The sequence below is a fragment of the Oratosquilla oratoria genome, chromosome 15 (assembly GCF_046742065.1).
Source record: "Oratosquilla oratoria isolate Oo_2021 chromosome 15, ASM4674206v1, whole genome shotgun sequence".
Classification (NCBI taxonomy): Eukaryota; Metazoa; Arthropoda; class Malacostraca; order Stomatopoda; family Squillidae; genus Oratosquilla; species Oratosquilla oratoria.
Genome location: NC_134791.1, coordinates 22500616 through 22508115, shown reverse-complemented (window position 1 = coordinate 22508115; position 7500 = coordinate 22500616). Strand labels below are relative to the sequence as shown.

General features: G+C 42.3%; 1 protein-coding gene across 3 annotated transcripts in view; it reads left to right on the top strand.

Moving 5' to 3' along the window:
* The first annotated feature begins 2213 nt into the window (after window positions 1-2213).
* Window positions 2214-7500, top strand: part of LOC143033357 (uncharacterized) — a 493487-nt gene continuing 488200 nt past the window's right edge. For 2 of the 3 annotated variants that reach the window (XR_012967175.1, XM_076198694.1), the window contains exon 1: window positions 2214-3030. The gene's annotated coding sequence lies outside the window, so the exon portion shown is untranslated. The remainder of the gene's footprint in view (window positions 3031-7500) is intronic. The other variant, XR_012967176.1, reaches the window with a different exon arrangement.

Below are 7500 nucleotides of genomic sequence, written 5' to 3'. Positions count from 1 at the left end.
GTAGTAGTAGTAGTAGTAGTAGTAGTAGTAGTAGTAGTAGTAGTAGTAGTAGTAGTAGTAGTAGTAGTAGTAGTAGTAGTAGTAGTGGTGGTAGTGGTAGTAATAGCAGTAATGATAGTGGGAGAGGAGGAGGAAGAGGAGGAGGAGGAGGAGGAGGAGGAGGAGGAGGAGGGGGAGGAGAAAGAAGAGGAAGAAGAACGGGAGGAGGGGAAAGAAGAGGAAGAAGAATGGGAGGAGGAAAAAGAGAAGCAAGAGGAGGGAAAGAAGAGGAGAAAAAGGAAGAGGAGGGAGAAGAGGAAAAGGAGAAGGAGGAGAAGTTGATAGAGGAGGGGGAGGAGGAGGAAAGGGCAAAAGGGTAACAAAATGGAGGATGTGGAGGAGAAAGAAAAAGAAGACGAGGAAGGAGGAGGAGGAGGAGGAAAGGGAAGAGGTGTAAGGGGAACAAAAGGAGGAGGAAGAGAAAGAAGTCAAAGAAGAGGAAGAGAAAGAGGGCAAGGATAAGGAGGAGGAGGAAGAGGAGGTAGAGGAAGGGAAGAATAAGATGAGGATAGGGAGAAGGAGAAGGAAGAGCAAGAGGAGGAGGAGCGGGAGGAGGGGGAGGGGGAGGAGAGGAGGGGGAACAGAGACGAAGAGGAGAGGGAGAAGGAGGAGGAGGAGGAGGAAGAGGAGGGAGGAAGAGAAGGGAGTGGGAGTAGGAAGCATCAGCAGCAAGAGTATGAATAAAAAGAAGATCAAGAGTAAGAATGAAAAGAGGAGGAAGAGGGGGAGGAGGAGGAGGAGAGTGAGGAGAGAGAGGTAAAAGAGGAGAGGAAGGAGGGGAATGATGAGAAAAGTAGGACAGGAGAACGAGAATGAGAACGAGAACGAGGAGGAGGAGGAGGAGGAGGAGGAAGAGGAGGAGGAAGAGGAGTAGTGGGAGGGATGGGGGAGTGTATTAAAAAGAAACAAGATCATTGGGATGCGTTGAGAAGAGCGGGACGAGGGTCGATGGCAGGGACGAACGTGCAAGGAGAGGAGGAGGAGGAGGAAGAGGAAGAGGAAGAAGAGGAATAGGAAGAAGAGGAAGAGGAGGAGTAGATGAAAAGGAGGAGGCATAGGGTGAGTAGTACGAAGGGAAGTAAAAGGAAGAGGAAATAATGAAAAATAGGAAGATGAGAAAGGTGAAGATGAAGATGAGGATCAAGAGGAGAGAGAAGAAGAGATCGAATATGAGGAGTTGGGGTAAGAGGAGAGGGAGGGGGTGGAGGAGGAGGAGAAGGAGGAGGAGGAAGAGGAGGAGTAGGAGGAGGAAAAGGATAAGGAGGAAGAAGAGGAGTTGGAGGAGAAGAGGAGAGGGGAAGTAAGGCGATGCGGAGGGAGGAAGGAAAGGAAGGGAAGAGAAGGAGAGAGAAAGGAGGAGGAAAGGAAAGGGAAAGGAAGGTAAGAAAGGGGAAATGAAGGGAAGGAAAGGGAAATGGAGAAGAAGAAAGAGAGGGAAGAAGTACAAAAGGGGAAGAGAAAAGGAAGGGAGAGGAAAGAAGAGGGGGATAGGGGAGGAAAGGGAGGAAAAGGGGACAGAAGGGAGGAGGAAGAGGAGGAGGAGGAGAGGGAAAGGGTGCTGAGTGGAGATGAAGAAAGGGAAAGGAAGGGAAAGGTAAGAGAGAGGGGAAGGGTAGGTAAGGACAAGGAAGGGAATTGAAGGGCAGGGAAAGGTGGAACTGCGTTATATTCATAAAGTATACAGGAAAAGCGCAGGTAGGTAGGTAAGGAGGAGGAAGGGAGGGAGGGAGGGGGAGAGGGGGAAGGAGGGAAGGAGGGAGGGGGGGCGGGAGCAACAAGGGAGGTAGGAAGTACAATGGGAGGAGGGAGAAGAGTGCTTGAGGAGAGGAAAGGAGGGAGAGGAGGGAGGAAGGAGGGATATGGGGAGGAGGTGAGGAGGGGAGGACGGGACGAAGGGAGGAGGGGAAGAGGGGGCGAGGGAAGGAGTTGAGGAGGGAATGAGGGGAGCAGGTAAGGAGGGGAGGAAAGGGTGGAGGAAGTGGTGGAGTAAGGAGAGGGAAGGACTTGGTGGAGGAATAGGTGGAGTAGGAAGGAGCTAAGGAGTAGTAGGAGGAGAAGGATAATTTTAAAGTGGAGAAGAAAGATAAGAATGATGAAGAAGGGGAGAGGAGGGAGAGGAGGGAGAGTGGGGGGGAGGGAGAGGGAGAAGAGGGAGGAGGGAGGAGGGAGGAGGGAGGAGGGGATGCCAGCAGGTGCTGTCTCCGCAGTGCGCGTGGCGCCGACTCCAACAAGTGGCACCGACGGCCACCGGTGCTCTGGCGTGGCGTCCCCCACTCTGGCACTGGCTCTCCGCGACCCCGCACGCCGCCCCTCACGCCAAGCTCGTACGCCCGTTCTGCCTCACGAACTCGGAGGACGATACTTCGCTGACAACGCCGTCGATAGCTCCCGGAACACGTTCTCGATTCGCAGAAGAATCCTCTCGGGGAAAGAACGCAACCGGGCTTGTACGATCTTGGGGAGAAAGTTTCGTGGTCTCGGGTCTTTGCACTCCCGGGCTCTTACCTGTGGCGAAGAGTGCCACAAGAGGGCCATGGACACCTGTTCGGCTCCTTACCTCCTATCCACGAACTCGCCATGGGGGCCTCCTGCGTGTGTGGCCCACCGGAAGAGGGCCGAGCGGGTGAACTTGAGGGTCCCAAGTTCCAGGTGATTTTCGTGTGCTGACGTGGGCCAGACTGGAGTGCTACGCGAAGTGTCAGCGTGCTACAGGTGGTGCTAAGGTGTTCGTAAGAGGGAGCTGGCGGTTTCTGCTGAGGGCAGGAGTGTTCCAGGTGCTGAGGGTGTCAGTGTGGTGCTGAGGAAGCCGGAGGGGTGCTATCAACACGTCGAGGCGAAGGCCCGAGGAAGCACAGTGATTCTTGTGAGAATAAAAAAAATATATACAAAAGAAAAAGAAAAAGAAGGAAGGAGGTGTTACGGTGTTAGTGCTTAGTGGTAAAGAATTCAGTGTCTTGGAGTGCGAGGAAATCGAGGGTTAGTGTGTGAACAGTAAGTGATACATGAAATTTCATGACAACACTTTTTTTTTTTTTTTTTTCATAACGTGGGCGAGTTCTGATCCGGGAGTAAAAGAAAGAGCAGCGTCCACAAACGAGTGTGTATACGTTGTTATTTTGAAGTTTGGATATTTTCGCCAAATGATAAAAATGTCCATGTAATATATTTACATGAAACTGAAGGTACATGATAAAAACAGTTAAATACTAATATAGCTGCGTACGTTTTAGATATCAAAGAATGGAAAAATGTGATATTATCACTTCGTGTATTGTACGTCACGTGAAGGTGGCGAAGAGATTACGTAAGGAGGCACTGAGTAGCTGCGGCCGAAGCCGTCACCTTTGCCTTGTGATGCGCTTTAGAGACTATCGGGGCAGGTAACAATCACTGCTGGAAACCGGCGAGAAATGCAGGATTCGAACTCATAACTAAGCACCACAATGTGAGAAAAGAAATTTGTCACTTGGGAATTCTTTTACAATTTCCTAATGTAATGCGTTCTTGAAAACACACACACACACACACACACACACACACACACACACACACACACACACACACACACACACACACACACACACACACACACACACACACACATATATAGATATATATATATACCATGTGTTATCAAGGACTAAACTTCGTTGAAAAATGCAAAACTGAAATGTATTTTGTTTCTATAAACCCGAACAGGAATCGAACAATAGTGTTGGGAATTATCTGATGAAATAAACAAAGGGATCGGGACCTAGTTACCTTCAGATTAATAAGTGTTGCACAACACTTGAGAGACAAGACAGATACGAACCTTCCCCAGTATTATTATCATTGTGTAAAATACCAAGAAATTAAAAACATATAATTTCTATGAAATATGTCAATTACAAGCCAAACGGATTTGTTACGATTTGAAGATAAATTTAATACACTGGATTCATGTTATGACACAGTTATCTAATTTTGTGCATTTAGATTTAATTCAACTATGATTTAAGTAACATAAGAAAATATAATTTCTTCTTAATATCGCAGACACAATACACTATAGTACTTTGATAGTTGCGATCCATCTTTTCATTTAATTTCAGCTTCATTAATCGATATCATATCAATATAGGCATGGCAGCCTTGAATAGGTAAATGAAATATTTTCATGCTCGTTACTTCGTAATAACGGCTACGCAATAGTCTTAGAAGAGAAGATGATTAGAAATAAAATATCAGAACATTAACAACAATAACCTAACATTCTATGGTCAGCACCTAAATCTACCTTTTTCATAACCATAACATTGCTAACACTTTCGTTATTATCTAGTAATATGAAGTCTATTTCGTTCTTCATTGTTCAATTTGGACTTCTCCAGGCCCATTTACGACCTACACGCTTTTGGAAGAAAGTGTTGGTCATTCTCATGATGTAGTTCTTTGCAAGATTTACTAGCATCTCGCCTCTGTCATTTTCTCACCTATTATCAAATTTCCAATGCATGGCTCATCTCCCATGTTCTTCCCCATTTAAGCATTGAAATTACCTATTACCAACGTATATTTACTTTTTTCTTGATCCATTACTTTACTTAAATCATCATAGAAGGACTCAATTTTATAGTCTGAATTCTGTGAATTATTTTTAGAGTTTATCTTTCACACAGGTTTATCATAATCCAAACTATTCTATTTGATATATTACTAAAATTCATCATATTGCCAACAACTTCTCGATTTATCAAGACTCCTACTCCACTAGATATTTCCCTCTCCTTACCTCTTTAACAGAACAAGTGGTGACTATCTTGTAGCTGCATCATATTTTTTCCTTCCCTTCGGACTTCACTCAGTCACTCGATATCCCACTTGATATTCTTCAGTTCTTCCATTAAGCTTTCCAGAATGTGGTCTTCTGGAAGGCTTCCCATGTAAGTTATCTAATGTCCAAGACTTACATCTGCCTGGACAGTGCTTAATCACATTCGGTGGCATATTGCCCTTATGCACAGAAGTCAATGCGCTTGTACTTTTAGGAACTGATGATCCAACAAGAGCGCCTATCTTTATTTTAACTGTGAAAGTCAAATTTGCTATGAAAGAACTGTGGCAGTAATCTCACCTACCTACCAACTAGTTCCTGGTGAGATGCTTGTTTGGCGACAACTTATGCAGTCTATTTGCTGAAGCCCCATATAGCTATAGGGTACCCAATAGTCGACGCCGTCATTGTGACGGTACCCCATACCAAGATCTAAGAATATAAGGTCTAACCACTTCCGACCGAATTTCGAGGGAGTTGGCGCAGCGAGCCCGTGAACGTCACTTGGCTGTTCAAAGTGGGGTTAGCGGGTCCTATAGCTGTCAGTTGAAGTTGGTCCGTCGTTCGAAAATGACGTCGCCTTCGCTCGCACCGCTCCACTCAATTATTTATATTCTGTCAAATATTATATAAAATATATATATATAATATATATAAAATATTATAGTTCCTGTCTATATATATGAATATATAATATATATGATATATAATATATATATATATATAATATAAAATATTATAGTTCCTGTCATCCTTGGCGTTTCACAGTTTTCTTCAATGTATCACAAAGAGAAAATGGACGCATCTAAATGACGTCAGAAGCTGCGCAGAACTACTCCAGCGATTAGACCTCTTTACTTAGACCTTGCCCCATAAGTCTATGTGTGGTTTCCTTGTTCACCACCAGGGACGAGCCAAATTAGTAGTGGGTGCTACGATTAAGTGTGTGAGCTGCTCTTTGGCTCGTTTTTCATACAAGGCCTGTTCGATATGGGTAATCTTGCAGATATTTTCAACTCTATCGACATAGCTCTTGTAGTCATGAAGATACTCAAAACTTTCCACCATGTCAAGGTGTCAAGTCTCGGTTAGGATATACATATACATATACATATACCTATACATATATATATACATATACATATGCATATACATATACATAAACATATACACACACACACACACACACACACACACACACACACACACACATATATATATATATATATATATATATATATATATATATGCAGAACAATCACATAAACACGTGATAAGATATATTTGCCGACACCACTGGAAAAAAAAATAATAGTGACCGATCGTTTTTGGTTATTAAGACATCGTCAAGGGTACAAAGAAATCATACAAAATGTGACATAATATACAATGAAGAAAGGGGAATCCGGAGAGGTCCCTTGTGAAATCGCTCTGCACAGTTTCAAGTTACAAAATTATCATCAACAAACTCATATTCACATTGTTTTCAAATTTACTTTTGATATAACATGATTCATAAGACAATTTGGTTTTAGTTTTTCCAGTAAATTTTATGCTTACAGTCTTTTTGATGAACAAATAGCCCACTTGACAATTGCCCCATTCTAATGTTGTATCTATGCTGATTTATCTTCTTGTTCAAATCTTTACACATTTGACCTATGTTCTTAAAATTACAGTCCATATATGGAATGCTATGTACACAGCCTTCCTTTTCCCTTGGAGGATTCTTAATGATCAGGCTCTTAACATTGTTATTATTTTTAAATACAACCTGGATCCCAAAAGTATTGTGTATGCGAGGAAAGCTGATTAAATTTTCATGGTATGGAATAGTTGAGGTATTCTTATTACTAAATAGTTTTCACTGAGATGCGTCATAAACTTATTCCCTTACTGTGTTTTGTGTCTTAGCAATTAGATATTTCTAATATTCTAAATTCTTTCCAATATCATAAATAATTTTCATTTTATTATCTAAAAACCTGGATAAGCAATCTCTAAAAGATTTTAAAAAATGGATGAAGAAATGACAACTTATTTTTTGATTGTGATAAGAATAATATTGAATGTATGGCAAGGCATTAATTGGTTTCGCTAAAAACATCACAATTGAAATATCTTCCATATCTGTAAATCAACACATCTAAAAAGGGCAATCTAGTGTTTTGTTCTGTTTCAATTGTAAATCTAGTGGATGGCACTAAGTTATTTGATTCCGTCTTGTAAGAATCCAAAGGTTGGTCATTGAGCCAAATACACATTATGTCGTCAACATATGTGAACCACACGCCATTATTTGGAAGAATGTTGGGTAACAACCCCTCTCTCTCTCTCTCTCTCTCTCTCTCTCTCTCTCTCTCTCTCTCTCTCTCTCTCTCTCTCTCTCTCTCTCTCTCTAAAAAAAATCCATGTATAAATTGCTCAGAACGGGATACATAGGGTTCCCCATAGCTATTCCAAATTTTCCAAGTGTAAAAATTCCCATTAAATTCCAACTTGGAGTCTATTATACATAATTTGGTTAATTCAATAATTGTGTAGGCAGGAAGTGTTAAATCATATTTCTTTAGTTCTTTTGAAAATTCTAATAAATCTAATACAGGAATACGGGTAAATAGACTGGTAATATCGAAACTAATCAG